General features: G+C 42.7%; 1 pseudogene; it reads right to left on the reverse strand.

Moving 5' to 3' along the window:
- Positions 1-19,205, reverse strand: part of LOC115871872 — a 77,421-nt pseudogene extending 58,216 nt beyond the window's left edge.
- Positions 19,206-26,847: the final 7,642 nt, after the last annotated feature.

The following is a 26,847-nucleotide window of genomic DNA, read 5'->3' on the forward strand; positions in this document are numbered from 1 at the left end:
CTATCGTCAGTTGATGTTTTGTCCCCTCTTCTAAGGAATAGCAATTGGATCAAACCATAAACATTTTGGTCGGTGACTGAGTTCTTCACCACTGTGTAACCAGGGCTCCTGGGTTTTTGTCAACAAAAATCGTACTACCATTGCTTTGACTGTGACTCACAGTGACCCTACAGTACAGTATAAAACTACCTTACTGAAGTTCTGAAGATCTATATCTTTACAGGGGCATGAAACCTTACCTTTGCCCCATGGAGTGGCTGGCGGATTTGTACTGCTCTCTTGACTTAACAGCCCAGTGCACAACCCACTGCCACCAGGACTCCTTTGAGACAGTCTTGAAATGATTAAATCCCTAATTGGGGAGTGAAAGTGGTGGATGGAATTGGCACTCCTCCCATATAGCACCTTCTCCAAATGTACAAGCCTTCAGACTTTATGCTGGAAGAATTCCATATACACCCATGAAACAGACATGTGAGATAATTTTCACTTCAAATTTTTAACAACTTCCATAATTAGACCATACAGCCATAGTTTTGTTTGTTGTTGTTGTTGTTGTTTTTTGACAGAAAGGACAGTGAACCAAGGAGAATCCTGGGTACAGGTGTGAATGGGCATAAGAGACTGATAATCTTGATTGATTGATGGCTACGCCATCTAGCTCTCTAGCCTTGTACAAAGTACCCTACTTCCAAGAGCTCCTGCTTTCTCTGAAGGAAGATTTTTTCTAGGATTGTGTGCCGATTCTGCCCGAACACTGTAATAGTGGTGTTATTCTTTCATTACTCCTTTCTTAACGGATGATTTTTCTTATCTGCGGGCATTTTAAAACCTAATAATTTACAGAGGAAACCTAAGAACAATGATCATCCTAAACTGAGACACCATAGTCATGTTAATTCTTGCATAGAGTTTTACAATGAATCCTTATGTTACTTGTCTGGAAAATTTTGCTTAATTTACCTACTCTGCCAACTTCTTACAATAACAACAACAGCCAAAAAAAGCTGAGGAGGCAGGAGAAAAACAAAAGAGAAAGGAAAATAATCTTTATGTCATCTTTTGCTGTTTACTTTACTTACTTCCTGTCCAACAGAGTGAACTCAAAAGGTGAAATGAGACTGGTTCATACACCAGAGGAGCTGCAGCTGGTCTGGCTTTGAATGGAAAGGGTTAGGCCATCTCAGTGTCTTCCATAAGCCTGTACAAGCAGGGTTCTCTAGTTGATTGTCTCTTTTTAAAGAAGTTCCAGGTAATAAAGAAAGAAACTCCCAGACATGCCCTGGCTTTGGGCCCCTGTCCCAGTCATGCAGGAACATCAGGAGCGTGTGTGTACCTTCCTCAGGTGCGTAAGCAAAGAATGGGTTGCAATCTGGCCTCCTGATTGAGAAACCGCCTGTGCTGTTGCAGCGCTGGGTTGATGCCCTCCCTCCTGAGGCTGGAATGGGGAGTTACAAAGGGCCTCACACAGGACGGACCTGGATAAAGGGGTCTCTGTGAAGGTAAGGCCATTTATCAACCTCAGAGCCATTTCAGGAGAATGTTTTAGCCACAGGCACCATGCTGCTTACAGCAGCTTTAACACCCTTCCATTTCCAAGACAATTTGCAAGCACGTACCTGGTGTACACTTATGCTGACCTGGTGGGATTTTTTTTTTGGAAGGGGGAGTGTTATCTAGGTTTCCAAGTATTTAATTTTCATTGCATTTGAGGAACTAGGGAGGGAAAGAAAACATCTAAAAAGGAAGACTTTTTCAGGGAATTTAGCCAATGTTCCAAGGCCTGTGTTGATGAAATGGAGCAGTTCAAGTGAAAACAAATTGAATTTGGAAAAAAAAAAAAAAAGATTTCCTCCACCCAGTGGCAGTTGAAGCTTCAATTCTGAGTTACTTTTAACTTCCTGGAGCTGCATTTACTTTGCTGAACAGACTAAATCATTTAATTTGTCAGCTTCTCCGTGTCCCTGCCAGGCCTCACCCAAGGAGCCCGTCCAGTGCCATGGGAGCTCACCAAGACCTTGGCATGTCTGAGTCACTCCCCCTGGGCCACACATCCATGGATTGTTTCTTCATCCTAACAGAAATCTGCTCAAAGTCTAGCAAGAGTTTTTCTGTGCACTTCCACAAATTAGGAAAAGAGAAATGGTACATTTATTTAGTGTTTCTTATGTGTACTAAGAACCGGGCTGAGACCTTTAGGCCAGGTTGACCAAAGAAACAAATCCAGTGACATGCATATATATATATATGTTAGAGAGAGTTTTATATCAATAAGTAGTTATATATCATGAAAACATCCCAGCCAAGTCCAGATTAAATCCGTAAGTCTGATATGAGTCCATAAGTCCAATGCCAGTCCATAAATCCTTCTTCAGACACACGCAGCCCCAAGCAATGATGCAGAATGCAGGGACTTCACTGTCTGGTGGATGTAAAGTCCCATAAATCCAGTGGCAACTCCAGGTCTCCTGCAGCTCTCCACTGTGGTGTCCACAGGAAGGTGAAGGCAGAGAGAGAGAGGAAGTTCCCAGGGCCCTCCTATGAGAAGGCCACGCCCACAAGAAGGCACCATCAAGCTGTGACCTGATTGACAGACTAGAGTCCACCCAGTCACTTCAAGTTGGTCCAAAATTATGTAACTACCACAAATGTAAACCCCCAAACTTCAAACTCACTGCCATTGAATCGATGCTGACTCATATCGACCCTATAGGATGGGGTAAAAATGGTCCTTTGAGTTTCCAAAAGAGTAATCTTTCACAGGAGTAGAAAGCCCCAATTTGGTTCCAGAGAGCTACTGCTGGTTTCAAACTGCCAATCTTACAGATTGTAGCTCAATGTAAAACCACTATGCCACTCAGGCATCTCCATGTAACAGCTAGAGCTATTTTCTCCTAGGAGCCCTGGTGGTGTGGGGGCTATGAGTTGGGCTACTAACTGCAACAGCTGACTTGCAAAACTACCAGTAGCTCTTCAAGAGAAAGATGCAGCTGTCTACTCCTTTAAACACTTACAATCTCAGAGACTCCCAGGGATAGCTCATAGACACTATGGCAGTGATCTGAGTGAGTTATTATTCTCCTGACTTTACAGATAAACCACCTGAAATTCTTTTTTTTTAATTATTATTATTTTTAATTTTTATCATTTTATTGGGGGCTCATACAACTCTTATCATAACCCATCCATCCATCCATTGTGTCAAGCAAATTTGTACATTTGTTGCCATAATCATTTTCAAACCATTTTCTTTCTACGAACCCTTGGTATCGGCTTCTCATTTTTCCCCTCCCTCCCTCAACCTCCCTCTTGATAATTTATAAGAACTCTTGATAATTTATAAATTATTGTTGTTTTTTCAAGTCTTACACTGATCGTTGTCTCCCTTCACCCACTTTTATGATGTCCATCCCCCTGGGAGTGGGTTATAAGTAGATTGTTGTGATTGGTTCCCCCTACTTCCCCCAACCTTCCCCTTCCCCTCCTGGTATGACTACTCTCAATATTGGTCCTGAGGGGTTTATCTATCCTTGATTTCCTGTGTTTCTAGCTCTTATCTGTACTCATGTACATGCTCTGGTCTAGCTAGATTTTTAATGTAGAATTAGGGTCATGATAGTGCAGGTGAGGGAGAGGAAGCATTAAAGAACTAGAGGAAAGTTATATGTTTCTTCAGTGCTATGCTGCACCCTGACTGGCTCATCTCTTCCTTGTGACCCTTCTATAAGGGGATATCCATTTGCCTACAGATGGGCTTTGGGTCTCCACTTCACACTCCCCCTCATTCACAATGATAGGATTTTTTTTTCTGGGTCTTTGATGCCTGATACCTGATTCCATCAACACCGAATGATCACACAGGATAGTGAGCTTCTCCCATGTGGACTTTGTTGCTTCTCAGCTAGACGGACGCTTGTTTATCTTCAAGCCTTTAAGACCCCAGACACTATATCTTTTGATAGCCGGGCACCATCAGCTTTCTTCACCACATTTGCTTATGCACCCGCTTTGTCTTCAGTGACTGTGTTGGAAGATGAGCATCCTGGAATGCCAGGTTAATAGAGCAAAGTGCTCTTGTGTTGAGGAAGTACTTGAGTAGAAGCCCAATGTCCATCTGCTACCTTAATACTAAACCTATAAATATATGGACATAGATCTATTTCCCCATCATCATACGTAAATATATTTACAGATTATTATCTCTGCATGTCTATCTAGACAAGATAGGTGGGGATAAACAATCTGGAGGAGAAAACAATGGTCCTGATGGTTCCTGGGGGACATGGGAGAGGGGAAGCAGGGAAAGGAAGTGGGTGTCAACAAACTTAGGGACAAGGGAATAACAAGTGATCTAAAATCGATGGTGAGGAGGGTGTAGGAGGCCTGGTAAGTCTTGATCAAGGGCAATGTAACCGAGAGGAATTCCTGAAACCCAAATGAAATTTGAACATGATAGCGGGACAAGAGGAAAGTAAGAGGAAACTAAAAGGAAATAGAGGAAAGAACTAGGAGGTAACGGGCATTTATACAGGTCTAAATATAGGCATGTACATATGTAAATATATTTACATATGACAATGGATATACCTGAAATTATTGATCAAAGTTATGCTCAGAAATATATTATTCTCTTTTCCAGCTGCTCCTCTGCTTTCCACTCAGCCAGGCTGAAGTCTCTCTCTCTCTGTCTTTCTCAACCCCTGCCCCTGCCTCGGGCCGCCACATGTGGGTGTGCAGTGCCATAAGGGAGCTGTGTACAGTTTACCATGACACCTGAAACTGCTTCTGTCTTTAATAAAAACCCATTTGAATCACACACACACACAAAAAGAAATGTATATTTTTTGGGGAACACTGCATGTTATTTCAATTCCCCATGGAGCTGCTTGTTCTGTATTGGAGTGTGTGTGGGGGAGAGGTGGTGGTGGGGGGTAGGCAAAACCAGCCATCCTTCAGAAGAAAGTGGAATTCTACTGGAGTGGGGAAGGAACATGAGCAAAATTCAGGGACAGTGATGATGTGTGCTTTACACAACTGTTGTATTTTATGAGCCCCTAATAAAATGTTTTGTTTTTTTTTAAAAGAAGAAAGCATGTTGAGACTTAGTACCATGGGCTTTGCAGATGCTGTCAAGAGATATGAGTCCCTGCAGAAAGACAGTATGCCTACTAAAGTAGAGGAAAGTGAAAAGAAGACATTCGAGGTGGATTGATAAAGTAACTGCAGCAAGGAGGTAAAACATAGACATGACTGTATGATCGCATTGAGAAGAATGGGAATTCCTGAATATTTTATTGTGCTCATGCAGAACCTATGCTTGGACCGAGAGGCAGTTCTCGATACAGAACAAGGGAATTCTAAATGATTTGAAATCAAGAAAGGTGTGTGTCAGGGTTGTATGCTTTTATCATACTTATTCGAGCTCTGTGTTGAGCCGAATCTGGACTATATGAATAAGAATGTAGCATCAGAATTGGAGGAAGGCTTCTAAACAAGTTGTAAGATTCAGATGACACACTTCACTTGCTGAAAGTGAGAACTTGAAACATTAGTTAATGAAGATCAAGGATTGCACCCTTCAGTATGGATTACAACTTGGTGTAAAGAAAACCAAATCCTCACAACTGAATGGATAGATAACAGAGAGATGGCTGAAATTGTTAAGGATTTCATGTTACTGGAACCACCATCAATGCTTATGGAAGCAGCGGTCAAGAAACTAAATGATGCAGAGCATTGGGCAAATCTGCGGCACAAGAACTTTTTAAAGTGTTGTAGAACAAGGATGCCGCTTTGAGAATTAAGGAGAGCCTGACCCAAGCCTTGTTTTCAGTTGCCTCATCTATGTCAACAAGTTGGATATTGAATAAGGAAAAGCTGATGCATTTGAATGAGGGCGCTGGCAAAGGATGCCGGAAGTATCCTGGACTGCTGGAAGAACAAACAGATGTGTCTTGGACAAAGTGCATCCAGAATGTTCCTTAGAATTGAGGATGGACAGTTTTTGTTTTACATCCTTTGGACCTATTATCAGAATAGACCAGTCCTCAGAAAAGGAAAACCTGTTTTGTAAAGTAGAAAAAGCGTAGACCCTTGAGGAGATAAAACGACACAGTGTGGCTACATCAATCGTCTTAAACTTAGACAGCAATTGTGAGAAGGTGCAGCATGGCACCTTGCTCTGCTCTGTTGTATACTGGGTTGTGATGCATCAGATCTAGCGTGAAGGCCCCTTCCACCAACACCAGCATTGTAATGATGGTGCAGGACTAGCGATCGTTCATTCTGAAGTGCCTCGGGTCACCAGCTGTTGGAACCAACGTGATGCCAACAAACAGGAACTACCACCACCACCAAGCCCGTGCAGTGGCAGGAGGTGGCCTGCTTCCTGATGGATTCAGTGAGTTTGAGAATCTGTGGCTCTTCAACTGTGGTGAATTACAGTGGCCATCTCAATGCTCTGGTGCTGCTGAAGCAGACATGCCATGAAGCGGGGGTGTGAACGAACAGGGATTTGTCCTCTCACAACTGAAGAGACTAGACTTTTAAACTCAGGGTGACAGGGGAGGGAGGATTTCTTGCTCTGTTAGAGGCGCTTCCTCACCTCCTCTCAACAGGGTGGGCTGGCACTCCTGTGAAATCTTTTCCAAGATGTCATGAACTCTGCCAGCCCAATTAGCAAGAAATGTACACTATCTGGTAAGACCTTGAATTACTACCTGCAACTGTGCTATTCTCCCCAACCCTGTTACCCTGCCAACCTGAGAAGAATGTGGCTGCTAGCTGGAGATCCGGAGCAGGACTCTTGTCTTCCCTTGGCTGTAGATACCAAGCTAAATCAGTTTCCAAGGACATCCTCCGCCAATAGCATCCTCAGCAGAGTGGGCAAACTGCCTGCCCTCGCATCCCCTCCCAGCCCCAAACTTCAGAAATACAGCCAGTGTGACCCCAAACAAACAAGCAAACCCCAAAATAATTAAGTACAAATTGTTTATAATTTATCTGTGCAGATCCTCAAAACAGCCAATAAGCTACCAGTTACCAAACAACAACAACAACAACAACAAAACACCCCTTAAACAAGAAAATAGGAACAACAACAAAAAAATAATGCGGGTGCTACTCACCCTTCTTCCTTGGTGGTATGGGAACCCTCCTTTTTTTTTTTGCTTGATTTTCTCTCCTTTCACCTCTAATGTAAAAGGTGATGGAGGACAGATGCTAGGTAACCTCCCCTCACATCAGAGGAAGGCTGGAACCTGTAGAAGAGAGTCTGCATCCCATCCTAATCTTCTTAACATTAGATTTGGGCTAATGATATCAGATTACATCATGAAGGAATGATTATATCCTTATATAACTGCCACCTCACAGAACTCAATAAGTGTCAAACGATTCGTGATCATGCCGCAGCTAAACTGACACATAATTTTGGCAGAGAGACAACAATTTAATCCATGACAGTGGCCAAAGTATTCATTTCAAAGGTGAAGAAACGACAGCATTGGAAAGTCAGAAGGAAGTGGTTGGCTAGCTAGGTTTGCAGTATGTTCTTTCCCTTTCTTGAGCATGCTACAGAGAAGGAACCAAGGCCTACTTAAACCTCTTTCAAACACGCTAGAAGGCACTCCAGAGCAAACCACTGCCGGCATTTATTTATCTATGGAACACTTGAGCCGGATGTCCCGTATCCCTGCAAGATTGCTTGTAGCAAATAAACCTAGAATCTATGAATGCTGGAGAATCAAAAATGTCACGCACACCACATCACCGAGAACAAAGAAGGAAAAGTACCAGGCCCATTGTCTTCAAGTTGATTTTTTCTCAAAGCAACCTTATAGGATAGGGTAGAGTTCCTCCCTATGATTTTCAAGTCTGCCAATTTTTAGGGAACAGACTACCACATCTTTCTCCCATTAGTGGTTGGTGAATTCGAACCACCAACTTTTTGGTTAACAGCCTAACACATCAGCCACTCTGCCACCAGGACTTCTTTAGCTATGTAACTACTGGAGTAAGAATGAAGCTCTAAGGGGTTATAGTGTCAAGGTAGAAACAAAGAGACCAAGTGATATTCTACTACAATGGATCATACAACAGATACTGGTGGCCTAGACTAGATGCAAAAAAAAACCAAAACATGTTGGGACAATGGTTAAGCATTTGGTTGCCAACCAAGGTTGGTGGTTCAAACCCACCCAATGGTTCTGTGGGAGAAATGACCTTCCCATCTATTTCCATGGAGCTTACAGCCTAGGGAATCTTATGGTGCCGTTGTATGTGTTGCTATGAGCTAAAAATGAACTCAAGGGCACCCAGCACCAGCAATGGACTATAGTTATCACTTGGTGCTGGAGATGATAAGTGTACAGTTACAGGATTTATTTTATTATCTTGGCACCTTCTGAAATCCAGGTGTCTCCTCTGCTCCAACATCTACATAATGAGAGCTCTTGCTGAATGTTTCAGAGAATGTTTGCTAACAACATCTCAACCTGGAGAAGGCTCTGGGAACAGACAACGGTTTGTACACACTGACTTTGAAGTCCAAATTGTCCCATAGGTAAGATATTCAAGTTCATGCTCTTTGTCTCAGAGCAGGGCTTACTTTAGGTGGAAGGGGGCATTTCACACGGGCTCTGTGGCATACCTGCTATCTAAGAGCTTTGTCTTTAACACAAAGGAAACTAGATACTGGAACTGCCATAGTCTTCTCCAGAAGATGAAACTGATTCCAGGTCCAAACATAATTAGGCAAAATTCTCACGGATGTACTGAACTGGGGAAGGAAAAAAAAGAAGGCTATGATGGGCAGATTCTTGGCATCATTCTTCAGGATACACAAGGGTTTGCCCAGTGACCAGGAGAGGAGAGGCCGCTGAAGAAAACTGGCTGGGGATTAATTGAAGGATGGCGAGGAGGCTAAGGAGGAGAGGAAAGGAGAGCGGGGTCTGGGACAGTGCCCGGGCTGCCTTTGTAGGCAAGTTCCCTAACAACGCTTTCCGGGGGAAGTCGGAGGCTGATTGAAGCTTAATTCAGATTCTCTGAATGTGCCCTAAGGAGACAGACTAAGGAAGGGATCTGATGAAATGCACGGGAAGTAAAAGTTGGCAAGGGCACAGTGGCAAATGAGCTGAGAAGATGGGGGGAGATCCTGCCAAGACCCCCTTTCCCCCCAGGACCACCCTGAGTGTATCCGGAGAAATTAATCAATCAGACAGGACTGGATGGCTCCCACAGAACAGCAAAGGGGGACCCCATGAGGGCTAAGGGTCTTCCATTTACCAACAGGATGGGGGCCACCACAGAGCATTAAGACGATTGAGTGAAGACATAGGGTAAGCTCTCAATGTCTCGTCGTATCCTGTGGGTGACTCAGCAGTGCCAAGTGCTATGTTCACCCTTGGACTGTAACCAGGGAATCATAGTCCCGCCTCCCCACTTAGTGTGAAGGCCCTACATCGGGGAACGTGCGCTGACTTCAATGTCCCACCACATGGGAGAAATTTGTAAGAACCAAGTTAATGAGTTCACAAAAAACTTGAAGTCCACAGAATACTTCCTGCCCTTGCTCTTGAACTGCCCGTGATTCCCAATGCCACCCCTTTCCTCTCTGGGACTTTCACAATGCTCTTCTTGGTCTAGCTGGTTTAGTCATACCTCCACGTGGGCATTCAATTCCTTATCAGTCTCTTCCAGGATCATCTAAACGCTTTGTCAAAATTAAAAATGATAAAGAACTCAATATGTGCATTCTCCTTTCTACTTCTCTCCTATCAACATTGCAACTAGTGTTACAAAACCTTCAGCCATTTCTAACTACTTTACCTGACATATCTCTGCACCTTATTCTGATGTTTTTTGAAGACCCCAGTTAATTGAGGAAGTTGAGGATGGGAGAGGTAATGAGAATGACTCTCAGTCACACAGTGAGGTTAGTGAAAGAGCGGGACCTGGAGATGAGGTCCCTAAATTCCTTTTCAGTCCACTTACTCCACACATGGCTGCCTCATATTCTCTGGTTTGGTCCTGCCAGTAAATGGAACAGCATAAAAATATCCCTATTTCCCATGTCCACCCAAATACACCCTAGTGTATTTTCCCTTAGCTAGTAAAGACAAGCCCATATTTTTAATCCAATGTCCCCCTCGCAACTACTCAATCAAAATGATTTTTTAAAATACCATTGTTTCATAATTGTCCTAATCTTTGACTGGGAAGCTTCTACTCAATGTGGAATGAGTTGACTGGTTCACTCAGTTCTCACAGACTCTCGCTCTACGTGCCCTGTTATCAGGCTAGATTATAATTTTCTCTTCCCTTGCCTTGTCAATTCCTCTCAAGTAGAAGCATCATGTGGGTAGGCAGCTAATCTCCCTAGCATTTCATGTAGAGCTTGACCCCTAATAGCAGGTGCCTTGACCAGAAATCACAAATTTTATATAGATAGTATCATTTCCAGACAGTCAGTTTCTAATACTTTCTCTGTGCTTCCAGAAATAATTTTCTATAATTTACATGCAATAAAAGATAGAGATCCTAAGTTTTATCTACTACATGAATTTTGGTGTCTGCATACTTGATACAGTGTTGGAATTGATTTGATGACAATGAGTTTTATAATTTTTAACTACTACCTCACACAAGTTCCAGCTTTTTCCCTGGCTCCCATCACCACAAGAATAGTCTTCTAGATGGAGCTAAGCTAAGAATTGCAACGTGTGTGGATGTCATAAAACTATATACAACAAAACATATGCCATTTATTAGTTGCTACCTGGACAGTTCATTGACATTGGTTACAATCTTTACACCTTCCCATATTGTTCCACCATCACTGACTAAGCTTTACTGCCCTCCAAGCTTCTCACTTTTGCTTCAGTGTTACTGCGATCAATTTGATAGGCAATTCTTTAATAGAGCACAGTGCTTAAGAGAATATACTTTAGTAATTTAGATAAGTTGCTGTTTAGTTTAAAGATGACTTCAGGGAATCATGTCAGTTCAGGGTTTAAAGATATCTTTCAGGGGCTTTCTTCAGCAGGTTCAGTAATCTGGATTCTGTACTACTTTGAAATTCCTTTTCTTATTTTTTTCCTTTTTGAACACGATTCATGTACTGAGTTCTTGATCAAAGCAAAGAATTCAATGTTAAATCACTACCTGGATGTAAGCGCTCATCTACAAATACAGACCTGGATCTGAAGAGTCTAAGATGGCCACGGCCAATTGGCAGGATCATGGTAACCGACGCACTGGATGACATTACTCTTCTGGGGAGAACTGCATTGATGTGATAGTTCATTAACTGAGTAACATTTTGTATCCTTCTCATCCACGATCCACTTCCCAGTGGAAAACCTTCCTTCCCTTGGTCTAAGCGGAGAAGTCCCAAGGAACCTAAATCAGCAAGGGACAGAGTAGTGAGGCCAGGGTCTTAAATCATCCTTAGGCTGTGGCCTGGTTTTCATTTGGTCTTGGAGGATGTCTTTTTCTTCCATGGATTGTGAGCCAATGTTTCTTTTCCTGCTGATTTATGACCTCCTATAAATTAACAGAGGCCTTTCAACCAGGAACTTCACATCCCCAAAGCAGGAATCTTCCATAAGTAATTCTTCCCCAAGGAAGCCAGAGTTAGCTCTCAGTTACAGAAAGTGATGGAAATGCGTGGTGGCTGAAATTGTGCAAATTCTCCTTCTATTCAGTTTATAGCCATCACACCAAGTCACAGGAAATGGGTAGTCACATGCTCACGTAGAGAGATGGGATCACTCTGCCTCTACGCCCTGCCCAACATTGAATTGATTCTGGCTCATAGAAACCCTATAGGACAGAGTAGAACAGCGCCACAGGCTCTTCCAAAGCTGTAATCCGTATGAAAGCCGACTGCCATACCTTGTTCCCAAACAACAGCAGCGGCAACAGAAACGCTCCAAACAAAACCTGCTATGGAGCCTGTGTTGACTCATAGCAACCATTTGTAGGGTTTATGAGGTTGTAAATCTTTACAGGAGCAAATAGCTTCATCTTTCTCTGCGTGTGAAATAGTCCTTTGTTTCTTCTTCCTATGAAGAACTGTCATAGGACTAGCAGGTGAGTATCTTTTGTGGGGTCATTATTTAGCCCATCATAGTCTGGATTCATGCGTTTACGCGATACTTTGAGACTATTAATAAATACAGGCTTTTGAATCAGAAGGGGCTGGTCCTGAGTACGGTCTCTGGCACTTCTGCCTGTGATCTTGGGAAAGTTCATATCTCACGCTCCCAGCCGGTGAGTCCCTGCTGATTCCTCGTGACTCAGTAGGTCAGAGTAGAAGTGCTCTTGTGGGTTTCTGAGGTTGTATGTCTTTGCAGGAGCAGAAAACCTCATCTCTCTCCCACAGTGTCTGACCTTGTAGACAGCAAGTGAAGCCGATTCTCCACCAAGGAAGGCTACTTTCCTTAAAATAATATGTATCGCATCAATTACCTTATGCAGCGCATTCACGGCGTGAAGTTATTAGTCAATAGATATTAGGAAATACAATTATGAGGCATTCATGGTGCAGGGGTGGGAGACCTTGACATCAGCTCATTCAAGATTTTCTGGTGAAAATATGAAATAAACAGTTTCAATAAAGTTCAGTAAGTTCTACTAGCAATGGAAAGTTAGCACTGTGGGATCCCAAAGTTGAAGCATTTAATCCAGTCAAATCAGATGGAGCCAGTGTGTGGACCGAATCTTGAAGGATGAGAACTAATTCTTTCATTCAGAAAGAGAGTCCACCTGCAGCAACATGGAGAAAGGAGGATGATGGTAAAGAGAGAGACTTTCAGGGAAGCAATACACAGTCCGGGGAAGCCCAGGACAGATGCCACAAACCAGTGTCTATGGGGCTGTTAGTGTCAGGTAGCTGCAGCTCCAGGAAAACTTTCATTATTATTATTTTAAAACTTATTTATTTAATCCTTTTATTGTGGGCTCATACAGCTCTTATAACAATCCATACATCCGTTATATGGAGCACATTTGTACATATTTTGCCATCCTTCTTCTCAAAACATTTGCTTTCTTCTTGAGCCCTTGGTATCAGCTCCTCATTTTTTCCCCTCCCTCTACCACTCTCCCAGCCTCATGAACCCTTGATAAATTATAAATTTTTTTTAATTTTCACATCTTATTTTTTAGCATTGCTTCACAAACTACCCTGCTATCATGGAAATACACATATTATTAATTCTCTGTTATATGCTTTCCTGACTCCCTATTCTTTCTGTTCCATTGCTATCGGAGCTATAAGGACACATTGAATGCTTATTTCTGTATTGTCTTTTTCTCCTTCCAATCTTGAAGCATTGCTATGCCAAAAGCATGCCATTACTCAGGGTAAAGTCTTTCACTTGAACTTGGAGCATGGCATCATGGAACCTGGCAAATAAATATATATTTTCTGAATCACGTGATATGAGAGAATGAATGATCAATGTGTATTCTAGATGCTATCTTTTTGTACACTCAGACGCTGGCTGCTGTTGACTTCATTCTGGCTCCTGGGGACACAGTCATATGTCAGAGGGGAACTGTGATCCATGTGGTTTTCAGTGGCTGAATGCGCATAAGTAGATCACTAGGCTTTACTTCCGAGGTATCTTTGTGTTCAAACCATTCACCTTTTGGCTGAAAGCCAAGTCCTGAATTGTTTGTGCCACCCAGGAACTCACTCATTCACTGCCATTGAGTAGATTCCAACTCGTACTAATCCTATAGGACAGATGAGTACTGTCCCCGTGGTTTCCAAGGCTGTAAACCTTTACAGGAGCAGAAAGTCTCATCCTTCCCCCATAGAGTGACTGCTGGGTTCAAACTGTAGACCTTGTGGTTATCAAACCAATGTGTAATTACTACCCCACAAGGACTCCTTAACCCACAAGAAGCTTTGGGTGGGATTCATATCAAAACCCTCTAAATTGGTCTCTTGTCAGAAAGATCTAAGAATAGTAGTCCTAATACTGGAATATTAGACTACTTGATCACAATAATAATTACTTATTACCCTATTTTCACTTGGATTATTTTATGAGATCCTCAACAATCTTGAAAAAGAAACTCTTATTCCCAGTTGCAAAAGAAAAAACAAAGGCTTGAGGAGGTGGTGTGATTGCCTCAGGTATCACAAAGACTAAGTGGTAGATTTAATATTAAATTCATGTGCATTTGCTTGTGACATCTATGACCCCCTACCCCTGCCCCACTCTGTACCTTACTGACTTTCCAGTAAATAGTGGCTTTGACAGAGCCCTAACTCTCTGCCAGTCCCCCTGCTATGTGCTAGGGCTACAGAGATAAATACAATTTTGCATAGTCAGTCAAAGAGAAAGGTCAATGGAATGGATTTATACCCAGTGTGAAGGGACAACTGAGTCAGCACAGAGGTTGGCTCAGCCTCTGGGTATAGAGGACATGCAGCCAAGTGGGGGCAGTGCCTCCCTGAAGACAGGCTAATCCCTGGCGAGCCAAAGTGGTGGAGTGTTTGCCGAATGACTTCAGAGACAGACAGGGAGGGCCCTGGCCTTGCTCCCTTGACTGCAGGCAAGCATAGCTCCTGTGTCTGCCTACTACCAGGGGGGATAGTGGAGCTTCCCTCCATCCTTCCATGGCCTTTTCCTGCCTTTCAGTCCTCTTTGTCCTCCCCTCGTTCACTTCAGGCATCATTCTTTGTCTCAGTTTTGATGAAGGGGATAGCTGACGAGGATGCCCAGTGATGCTCCTGTCAGAGAAATGTGTTTATTCAGAAGGGTTTATGTTGTCTAGAAAATTCTGACCTTTCGGAGTGAAGCCTTAATCACAGGATACCAGGCAGCGGTGCTATGCCCTTTATGTACACGTGTGAGCAGGATGCCAAGGTATCTTAGTGGGAACGCTGGTGTCTTTTATATGGAGGAGAAAAATATAGAGACTTGTCCATTGTTGTGGCGGAGCACCATTGAGTAGATTTTTGAGTCACAGCAATCCCATCTGATGAGTAGAACTTCCCTGTAGGGTTTTCTTGTCTGTTATCTTTATAGGAGAAGGTCACTAGGCCTTATTCCAGAGGAACCTGTTGTTGGATTTGGACTGTTACCCTTTCGGTTGGCAGGCTAACCATGATTGTGCCACGGGTCTTCACAGATTTGAAGTGGGGCACAAGTCGATGCGATTCCCCACACAGCCATTGAAAATAAAATCTTGGAAAGTTGCTTCATCATTCTGGAGTTCAGATTCCTCTTCTATAAAGTGGGGAGAATGATAATACTTACCCTTCAGCAAAGTTGTGAGAATTCAATCATAAAACATATGAAAAGGTCTTGTCCCAATTTGTTGCATAACTGATTTTCACTAAATTTGAGTCATCTGTATGGCCATTCATTCAAACACATTTACTCCGACACTCTAGACACCTGGTGAAGAATTTATAGAGACAAGACACAGGCCTTGTGCTTAAAAGTAGAGAATCAAAACTCTGCCCACTGTCATTGAGTTGATACTGACTCATAGTGACCTTATAGGATGGGATAGAACTGCCACTGTGAGATTCTGAAATGTATCTCTCTGTTGGAGTAGAAAGCCTCCCCTGTTTCCCATGGAGCAGCTGGTGATTTCCAACTGGGTTAAGTAGCCCAATGTATTACCAACTACAACACAAACATATAAATTCCATAGGTTATAAGTACTAATCAAGATGGAGGAATGAAAAACTTTGGGACATAGAAGTTGTGGAATTAGAGAATGTTTAGTTGTGTATGTTTTTGACACAATTAGAAGAAAAATTACATGAATAACCATGAATACAAGGAAGAAGAAAATGTTCTAGAAATGAATGTGATAATCATCCAACTCTTCTTCATATGACTGAATTATTGAATTGTATGACATGTGGATGAATTACTAATAAAATAGTTCAAAAAACCCCAAATTACAGGACTACACATGGGAATGAGCCAAATGCTGACAGACTGGAGGAAGGGGAGAGTCAGACAAGATTTCACAGCACAAGAAACATATGAGTCTTGAGTAAGAAGTGGAAGTTCTCTGCTTAAGATGCCCTCCCCAGAGAAGAGACATCTAGTGGCTTGGCAAACATGGATGTATCCTTATCAACCTGGTGTAAGAGCAGACTGGGGAATTTGGTGTGGGTGGGGTGATATCTTGTGATTCCTTGGGTGAATGAGTGTTTAAGAGCATAAGCTTTGGAATCAGTGATCTGAGAGTTTAAGAGGAAAACCTTTGGTGTCAGGAAATGTGAGCTTTGCTGCTTTACTTTCTGTTTGTACTACCTCAGACATCTGGTATAACTTCTCTGAATCTGAGTTTTACTGTCTACAAAATAATGCTACTCAATACCAGCTTCAGTGGTTTGGTGGTACGATGCAGGCAAAGTGAATGGCACTGAATCATGAATGATCATGTCAGGTGAGTGAGTAAGTCCATGTGGGTGAGGGTAGATTTTGTGTATACTGCCAGTTGCTGTCATGTGGATTCCAGGTCCTGGTGACTCCATATGTGTGTGTCGGTGTAGAACTGTTCTCCGAAGGGCTTTCAGCATATCACCTGACTCTCAAGACACCACTGGGTGAACTTGAACTTCCAGCCTCTTTGTTAGCAGCCAAGCACCTTAACCATTTTCACTATCCAGAGACTCCTTGTGAATACTGCTTATTTAGTATTTACCAGGACTTAGATTGTGGTAGAATTATGTTCATTGTTATTCATGTATGATCATGTGAAATGGGCATTTGTTATTCAGTCCAATTGACACAAGAACATGAAGGTGCTGGGGGAGTAAATAATTTGTCCATGGTAACATGCCTGGAAAGTGGCAGGGTTTGAAACAGGTCGCTTGATGTGAAACCATTGGTTACTTTCTAATACTTAACCAAGTGCAAGCTACCACTTGGCCTTGAGCCATACCCTGGGGCTCAGCATTTCCAATTAACATGCAGCCAAATCAGAATTAGACCATTTGAAGCTTGGAGTCCTCAAAATAGCAGGCTGAGTCTCTCAGGGGAGGAGTGGCCGCACCCAAAGCTTGTTCCAGAGCCTTAGGGGGAGGGAAAAGGAGGGAGGAGAGACAGCTTTACTTAAAAAGGTGACACACATTTTCCAGGGGCTGCCTCCAGAGATGGGATGGACAGTCTGAGCATTGTCATTTAAACGTTTTACTCAGTTTTTCATTCTTGCTTGCTCATGTGTTTAGGGCCTGAGCAAGGCTGGAAGGTTGAATTGTGAACAGAAATGGAAAAAGTACAAAGCTTTAGACTGCAGGCCTAAGAGGACCATTTCACAGTGAGCATTCTCATTGATGCTGCCTGCACAAAGATCACCAGCCATAATCTGCTGCTCTGTTTATCGTCAGAGAGGGGAGCCTTGTCTGGGGAAGCTGTTGCCAGTGAAATAAGTTGTGGAGGAAACTGGGCTTGGGCCTGGGCATTTGCTTGAAAAAATGAGTTATTTGTTTCAACGAATTGCCCATTGTTTAGGGAGGTACAGCGTGCTAGGCTTGTGCTAGGCCCTGAAGGTCTCACTCCTAGGCTAGTGGGAGACCAATGGTTTCTAAGACAAAGGGTCCCAAAAGTTTTGTGAAAAAATGGAATTAAACATTGACATTTTCCCCACAGACTCCTTGAAGCTCCCTCATATATGACATGGCATATGATACAATGTAATGTAATAGTTCTGTATAATATACAGTGATAGAATTTGTTTAAAGTACAGAACTAGTGCAGAAGAGGGCATGATGCACTCAACTATAGGTAAATTTTAGTATCTTTCAAGATTTAGTGTAAATATCAGGGGATATTAACCCCAAAGCAAAACCCACTGCCATCAGGTCAATTACAACTCCCATCAACCCTATAAAGGACTTCCGAGACTCTAAATCTTTACAGGACCAGATTACGTTATGGTTCCTCTGTGGAGTAGTTGGTGGGCTTGAACTGCCAATCTTGCAGTTGGCAGGGCAACACCTATCTTGCAGTGCAATTAGGGCTCCCCTTTGGGGTATATGTGCCTTCCAAAATTATCACCTTTCACCAAAGGAGACTGCATAAATACAGAGATTCACAACATGTAGAGGGGACAGGGTAGGTATTTTCTCTTCTCAGCACAGCTTTCATTCAGCTCTCACCTGTTCAGCGTGGCTTTTCTTTTCTTGGAAGTGGGTTTGTCTCACACAGAACCGTCTACTTTTTACTGGGTTTTATAATTCATTGCAAAGACAACACAGAACTCACATACAGTGCTCAGGATTAAGGAGTTTATTATGGAAATTAGAAGTAACCATTCAGATGAGAAGTGCTCAGGATACAGTTGTTCAGTCAACACATGCTAAAAGTTCTTTTAGAGCTGCTAATAAATGCCCAAAGGACATGCCACTCTACTGTAAGCCTCAAAGTGCAGGCATTCAGTTCCAATTCCATTGATCAGCAAACCCAGCTCTCCAAATTAAGTGTCCAAAGGTATCCCACTATGGAAGCCAGCCTCTTTTCCAAAAGCACACAGCTTTATCAGCTCTGTGCACTGGGAGATCCTTCCCTTTGTCTCGTGCTCTGGCTCCTGGTTCTGCTATTGTTGCTGCTCTGTTGCCCCTCTTGTCTCACAGCTGGCTTCCAGATCAAGGAGGTCCACTGCGATCACAAGGTCCAGAGGATGTGCTCCACTCCTGGCTCTTGTTGGTAGTGAGATTCCACTTCAAATTTCTGTGATCGTCCACTTTCCACTCAGCAGGATGACAATCAGTCATAAGCAAATCATATAATATCATTAGTATATTCCCCCAATTTCTTACCCAGACCCATCAGGAAAACAAAGGACTGTGGGAGTAGCAGAGGCTGTGGCTAGAAGAGCCATTTGGTAATTCACTATGCTGCAGAAGCAGAGCAAAGGAAAGCACAAGTAGTTGTAAGAATGTGGTTCATTCTTACCATGAAGTCTGCTGAGTATCCAAAGATACTTTGGTTTAAAGACAGGTGTGATAGTTTTATTTTGGCAGGTAAGTAGGCCTCCATAGGAACATGTGGGTGGAGTTTAATCAGGTCACAGTTTGATTGGAGGGCAACTGAGATAAATGCTTTCTGAGGCTGGTATCCTGTCTCTCTCGTGATCGGACCAGTGTTCTGTGGTTGAGCTACTTCTTTGCCTCAACTGTGTGCTGCATTACCTGTGGGCAGAGCCAACCTGTGGATCATGTCGCCTAGCGGTGCATTGCTAGAACTTGACGCTCCTTCAAGATCAGCTTTGCCTTGCTGTTGGATCATGTGTTGCCATGCATACATTACTAGAGCTCGAGACCCCCTGGGCCTGCTTTGCTAAGCTCCCTCACTACTGACTGTTGCTTCCCTACCCTGCTGTCTGCTGCTTTGCAGGCAAACTCTGTCTGTCTTCCCTGAGGGCAGACTCCACTTCCTGGTTCCTTGACTTTGAATCGGCAGCCCTCTGGAATTGAACGATCTTCAGTATATTAACTATTCCACGAAAGTGAGTTGCATTGAGCCTTCTGTACTGCTGTGTGGTCTAATGAGCTGTTTATTCTTTTTCGCTATATAAACCTATATATATTCATAAGTGTCCTGGTTTTGTTTCTCTAGAGAACCCTGCATAATACAACAGGTAAATAAAAGTAACAATGGTCATGCTCCTTTCTTTGTATCTTCTGAAAAAAAAATATATATGAAGGAAATAAAATAGGACTTTTATCTTCAGTGAATGTGGAAATCACAAACATTGACATGTTTTTACCAAGTGCTTTGAAGCCTAGTTTGTGGCCAGGGACTGGTTAAAGATTTCCCTGGAATGGGGAGACAGAGAATGGAGCTACCCTGGAGACTAGATGGGCGGGAAGGTGTCATAATCCTACAAGTGTCACAATCCCCCAGAAACGTCTCTGTGTGATTCATGCAGGGTGATTGAGACTGTGAATGGCCATGAAAGAAAGGAGGTCTAGAGCTGGGGGTAAACACTGAACTAGAGGTGAGCACTGTAGTATGAAATTTGCCACTGTTAATGATTTGGCTCTTCAAGTCTCCCTTTCTCCACTGATGTCTGCGAGAGAGGAGAGTCAGAGGTGGAATGAAAACAGTGACTACTAGATTAAGCCTAAAGTGAATTCCTCTGTCCATAGCCCAGAGCTGTGAAAAGCTTTGCTACCAGACAGAGATCATTGTACAGTCAATTATGGAAGATGTTAGTTTAAAATGTAACACCTCACCATTAGATCTCACTTTTGACCCATTTAAAAGTTATTTCAGTTTTTAATATTTTCTGCTTTCTTTCTTTTCTTTTTTTTAAGATGGTTTTATTGGAGGCTCATACAACTCTTATCACAACCCATACACACATCAATTGTGTAAAGCGCATTTGTACATTCATTGCCCTCATCATTCTCAAAACATTTCCTCTCTACTTAAGCCCCCAGCCTCAGGTCCTCATTTTTCCCTCCCTCCCTGCCTCCCCGATCCCCCTTCCCTCATGAACCCTTGATACTTTATAAATTATTATTTTATCATATCTTTCCCTGTCCGAGTCTCCCTCCACCCATTTTCTATTGTCTTTCCCCCAGGGAGGAGGTCACATGTAGATCCTTGTAATCAGATCCCCCTTTCCAACCCACCTTCCCTCTACCCTCCCAATATCTCCACTCGCACCACTGGTTCTGAAGGGATCATCCGCCCTGGATTCCCTGTGTTTCCAGTTCCTTTCTGTACCAGTGTACATCTGCTAGTCTAGCCAAACTTGCAAGGTAGAATTGGGATCATGATAGTCGGGGGAGAGGAAGCATTTAGGAACTAGCGGAAAGCTGTATTTTTCATCGTTGCTACATTGCACCTTGACTGGCTCATCTCCTCCCCAATAACCTTCTGTAAGGGGATGTCCAGTGGCCTATGAATGGACCTTGGGTGTCCACTCCGCACTCCCCCCTTCATTCACTATGGTAAGATTTTTTGTTCTCATAATGCCTGATACCTGATCCCTTCGACACCTCATGATCGCACAGGCTGGTGTGCTTCTTCCATGTGGGCTTTGTTGCTTCTGAGGTAGATGGCCACTTGTTTACCGTCAAGCCTTTAAGACCGCAGATGCTATATATCTTTTGATAGCCAGACACCATCAGCTTTCTTCACCACATTTACTTATGCACCAATTTGTCTTCAGCAATCATATCATGGAGTAAGCACACAATGATATATGATTTTTTGTTCTTCGATGCCTGATAACTGATCCCTTCGGCACCTCATGATCACACAGGCTAGTGTGCTTCTTCCATGTGAGCTTTGTTGCTTCTGAGCTAGATGGCCACTTGTTTACCTTTAAGCCTTTAAGACATCAGATGCTATATCTTTTGATAACCGAGCACCATCAGCTTTCTTCACCACATTTTCTTATTCACCCGCTTTGTCTTCAGAGGTTGTTTTGGAAAGGTGAGCATCATAGAATGCCAATTCAATAGAAGAAAATATTCTTGCCTTGAGGGAGTACTTGAGTGGAGGCCAACATCCATCGGTTCCCTTAATACTAAACCTATAAATATATGCACATAGATCTATTTCCCCATCATATATTAATATATTTGCATATGTACATGCCTTTATCTAGACCTCTATAAATGCCCTTTGCCTCCCAGATCTTTCCTCTATTTCTTTTGACTTTCCTCCTGTCCCACTATCATGCTCAGTCCCAACCTGGGTTTCAGCAATTCCTCTTTGTTACATTACCCTTGATCATGCCCTACTAGGCCTCCCACACCCTCCTCACCACTGATTTGAGTCACTTTTTGTTCCCTTGTCCCTGGGTTTGTTAACACCAGTACCTTTCCCCCCACCTCCCTCTCTCCCATGTCCCCTCGGAATTGTCAGTCCCATTGTTTTCTCCTCCATATTGTTCATCCAGCCTATCTTATTCAGACAGACCTGCAGAGATAATAACATGCACAAAAACAAGACAGAGCAAAACCAAGCAACAATATACAACAAAAAACCACCAACATCAAAACAATGACAAAAAACTCAACAAGAAAAAAAGCTTGTAGTTAGTTCAAGGATTTTTTGTTGGCATTTAGGAGTGTTTTCCAGTCCAGTCTGTTGGGGCACCACGCCCTGGCCCAAAGTCCACCTTCAGCATTCCCTAGGGACCTCACCACTTCGTTCCCTTGCTGTTCTGTTGCACCCCCTTAGTGTTTTGTCTCGGTGTGGCGGGATCAGATCGGGTGCAATTCCCACACTGTCTCCGGTGTTGTCCCATATAGGGCTATGGGTCAGTGAGGCAGTCATGTCTCATAGTGGGGCTGGCCATATGGTCCTCTCTGTGGATGGGCTGCTCTAATTGGGAACATTGTCCTCATGGCCTCATGGGCCAGGATGTGCTCCACTCTCTCCTCCTCCCACTTCATCTGCTCCCATGTGCTCCGATCAGATATGTCACTCTTCCAGAGCTGCAGATTCAATGCCTTCCTTTGAAATAAATTCTTCTGGGGGGAGGGGCAGGTGTCCACTTAGTAGTTGGAATGCTGCCCGGCCCCCCAGACCTCTCCACTGGTTCCTTACTCCACACCAGCATGTTGCATTCACGTCTTGGAGCACTGGGTTGAAATCTGGTCCCTCTTTCCCTGTGGAGATAAAAAGAATACCCTCGCCTTGGGTGGGTTAGTGCCTTTGCACCCGCTACCCATTTCTTTTTTAATTATTTTTTCCATTCCCCACCCCCTCTTTAGTTGTCTTCCATGTGTATCCCTGTATTTGGTCTGTTTCCTGCCATATTACCTGGTCCTCACCTCAGGAACGTTTGTATACAGTAGCTTTTTCCCTATGCCCCTTTTGCATTTTTTGGGAAAGCTTACCTCAGCTGATTCATGTTGTGCTTGTCCTTTTGTACTTCACTTAGCATGATTTCCTCCAGTTCTTCCCATGCAGTTAAGTGCTTCATACGTTTGTCACTGCTTTTTAGTGATGTGTTGAACTCCATTGTATGTATATACCACAGTTTTTTTAATCCAATCGTCAGTTGATGGAAATTTGGGTTGTTTCCAACTCCTTGCAATTGTGAACTGTGCCACAGTGAACATTGGAGCACAGATGTCAGACCTTCGTTTGTTTCTTGCTTCTTCTGGGTATATGCCCCGTAGGGGGATTGCGGGGTCATATGGTAATCCAATTTCCATCTGTTTTTATATCGCCAGATCGATTTCCATAGTGGCTGTACATACTTACAGGTCCACCAGCAGTGGATGAGAGTTTCTGTCAGCCCACAACCCCTCCAACACTTGTTGCTTTCTGATTTTTTGAATTGGGCTATCTTTGAGGGTGTTAGGTGGTACCACATTGTTGTTTTAATTTGCATTATGGCTAAAGATTAGGAACATTTTCTCATATGTTTGTTGGCCATTCAGATTTCTGCCCCTGTGAAACTTCTGTTCAAGTCCTTTGCCCACCTCCTCAGTGGGCAATTAGTACTTTTCTTTTTGGAAGCTAGTAAAGTATTGTAGATTTTAGTAATAAAGTCTTTTGTCTGATGTGTCATGGAAATGTTATGAATAATACTAGTGGTCTTTCATATGTTGATACATCCCCGCATCCCTGGTATGAATCCTACTTTTGTATTCTGTTGGCTAATATTTTGTTAAGGATTTTTGCATCGATGTTCATTAGGGATATTGGTCTGTAGTTCTCAATTCTTATGGGATCCTTGCCCAGTTTTGGTCAGAGTTATGATACCTTCATAGAAGGAGGTTGGGAGTTTGCTGTCTTTTTCTATGTTCTGGAAGAGTTTGTGTAGGATTGGTGTTAGTTCTTCCCTAAATGCTTGGTAGAATTCTCCAGTGAAGCCATCTGCTCTAGGGGATTTTTTTGTTGGTAATCCCTTGATAACCTTGTCTATTTCTTTGATTGTTATAGATCTGTTGAGATTCTTGACGTCCATCGAGGATGGTCTAGGGAAGGATGGTTTTTCCAAGAATTTGTTCATGTGTTTCAAATTGTTGAATTCATTGGAGTACAATCCCTCAAAGTTCTGTGTAATTATCCCTTTGATTTCATTAGGGTCTGTTGTAATGTCCCCTCTTTCATCCCTTATTCTTGCTATTGAAATTTGTTCCCTCCTTTCTTTGGTTAGGCTTGCCAGCGGTCTGTCGATTCTGTTTATCCTTTCAAAGAACCAACTTTTAGCAGTATTATTTTTTTCCTCAGTTCTTATTATCCCTCTCCTGAAACATCCCTGATTTTTATAATTTATTTTCTTTTGCTATTAGTAGGATTGTCCTGCTGACTCTGCTCTAGTTGTTGTAAATTTTGTGCCAGCATTTCAATCATGAGCCTCTCTTCCTTTCTCAGGTGGCATATATTGCTATGAAACTTCCTCTCATAACTTGCCTTTGCTGTGTCCCATAAGTTTTGGTATGTCATGTTCTCATTCTTGTTGGTTTCTAGAAATTTCCTAATTTCATTGATGATCTGTGCCAGTACACACTCCTTTTGCAGTCTAGTGTTATTCGTTCTACAATTGTTTGCCCTTATTTTCTTCGTGTTCTTTTTGTTGATTTACAGCCTTATGGTGCAGTGGTGAGAGAGAGAGGTCTGTATTATATCAATGTGCTTAAATTTATGTAGATTCATTTTATGCCCCAGCATGTGGTCTATCTTTGGATATGTGACATGTGGCCTTGAGAAAAATATGATTTTTTTGTATTTGGATAAAAAGCTCTTTAAACATCTATCAGGTCAAATTGTGTAATTGTAGTGTTTAGATCTCTAGACTCCTTGTTGAGTTTCTTTCCCTGTGATCTATCTTTCTCAGAGAGTGGTGTAATGAAGTCACCCACTATAATTGTTGAGGCTGTGATTTCTTTTTTCATCTTTTGGAGTGTTTGGTTGACGTATTCCGCGGGTCTCTCATTCGGGGAATATATGTTTACAATGTTTAGTGGTTCTTTGTCTACCATTCCCTTGAGCATTATATAGTTTCCCTTCTTATCTCTTTTTATGGTTTGCACTTTGAGGTCAATTTTATCTGACATTAGGTTTGCCACCCATGCCTTTTTTGAATTGCTGTTTGCTTGATATGACTTTCTCCAGCCTTTGTTTCTCAGTCTGTTTTTGTCTGTTGCCTTGAGATGTGTCTCCTGTAGGCAGCAGATTGATGGGTTGTGTTTTCTAAGCCAGTCTCCTAGTCTCATTCTTTTAATGCCTAAGTTCAGGCCATTGATATTCAGGGTTATTATCTCCATCTGCCAACTCTGTTATCTTATACCTTTTGTGTTGGGTGTTTTCCTACTTTCCTTTCTCATTAATGTGTTGTGTTGTGTGTGTGTGTGTGTGTCATTCTTGACTTCTTTCCATCCTTAAGTCAAAGCTATCTTGGGGTCTGTTTTCTCTTTGTTGCCCTCTGGGTGAGGTTGTACTATGTATGTTGTACATGTCGGTCTCTTATGTATGTTGCTGAGTGTTGTTCTCCTGCCCATACTGTGTGGGCAAGCATCTTTGTAGGGCTGGGTTTCTTCTAACATATTCTTTGAGATTTTCCTTGTCTGGGAAGACTCCTACTTCTCCCTCTATCTTGATTGATAATTTGGCTGAGTAGAGAATTCTTGGGTTTGCATTCTTTTCCTTCAATTTTTGGTATATGTTACTCTTCTCTCTCCTCTTCTTCATAGTTTCTGCTGATAAGTCTGGGCATATTCTTATTTGGGAACCTTTATATGTGATTGCTTGTTTTTCTCTAGCTGCTCTCATGATTTTCTCCTTTTCCTCAAAGTTGGATAGTTTAACTATTATATGCCTTGGTGACTTCTTCTTGGGATTCAGTTTAGCTGGTGTTCTTTGAGTCTCCTGAATGGTTGCCTGGTTTTCATTCATTAAGCTGGTGAAGTTTTCCTTGAAGAATTTTCTCACTATTGTTGCAGATGACTTCTTTGTTGTGTTTTCCTCCAGTAAGCCAATAATTCTAATGTTGTTCCGCTTCATAGCATCAGACATAGCTCTTGGGTTTTTTCAGCTTCTCTGATGATATTGTTAGATTTCTGTTCGCATTTGTTAAAGTATGTTTGACTGTCCTCCAAGTCACTGTTGTGGTTCTCTGCTTCCTCCAGTCCATTCTCGAGGTCTGTGTTTCTACTACTGGTTTTTGTTATCTCCTCCCTAAGCTCCTGTATTTCCCTTTGGTGTATGGCTTTTATCTCCTCTATCATTTAATCCTTTTTCTGTATTGTTTCCCTCATTTCCTGTATGACTCCAAGCAGCATTCTGAAAATTTCTTTCTGTGGAAGCTCAATGTCTGCTTTTTCTATGTATGTCGTTATGTTTGGGACATCTTCTGCCATTGCCTTTTATTTCTCCTGTTTTTCTTTGAGGTTGTTGAGGCTGATGGCTGTTTGTGTTGCATTGTTTTAGAGGAGGCAGGTGCCATTTTCCAGGGAGTCGAAGAGCACTGACACTCTCTGGGAGACTTGTAGGAATGCTTCTACCAACTGCCTACAGCTAATTTCACTATGGAATTAACTACCACTTTATCCTCCTGTGGCTTCCCTTTCAAGGGAGTACCCAGAAGGCTGGTGGGTTGCTTGATTTGGTGTTGTGGAGGTTGGGCAGAGGTTCCTGCAGCACCTTGGAATGTTGATGAGTGTTAGCCAAGCTTCCTTAGGCCCCAGGCACACAGGCAGGAATTCACCTGTAAGAAGTAGACCAGAGTATCCCCTGGTGGAGGTCGGCAGGACTTTCCCTAGCCTTAGGCTAGCTGAACAGGGTGGAGCTCACGTATCTGGGTATGGTGCAGGCATGAATGCCCTAGGCTAGAGGGAGTGGTCGGGAGGTCAGCAGTGGAGTGAGAGAGAACAGGAAAGAGACA

Source organism: Echinops telfairi, unplaced genomic scaffold (assembly GCF_000313985.2).
Source record: "Echinops telfairi isolate 266 unplaced genomic scaffold, ASM31398v2 ScPeMD7_7410;HRSCAF=8448, whole genome shotgun sequence".
Classification (NCBI taxonomy): Eukaryota; Metazoa; Chordata; class Mammalia; order Afrosoricida; family Tenrecidae; genus Echinops; species Echinops telfairi.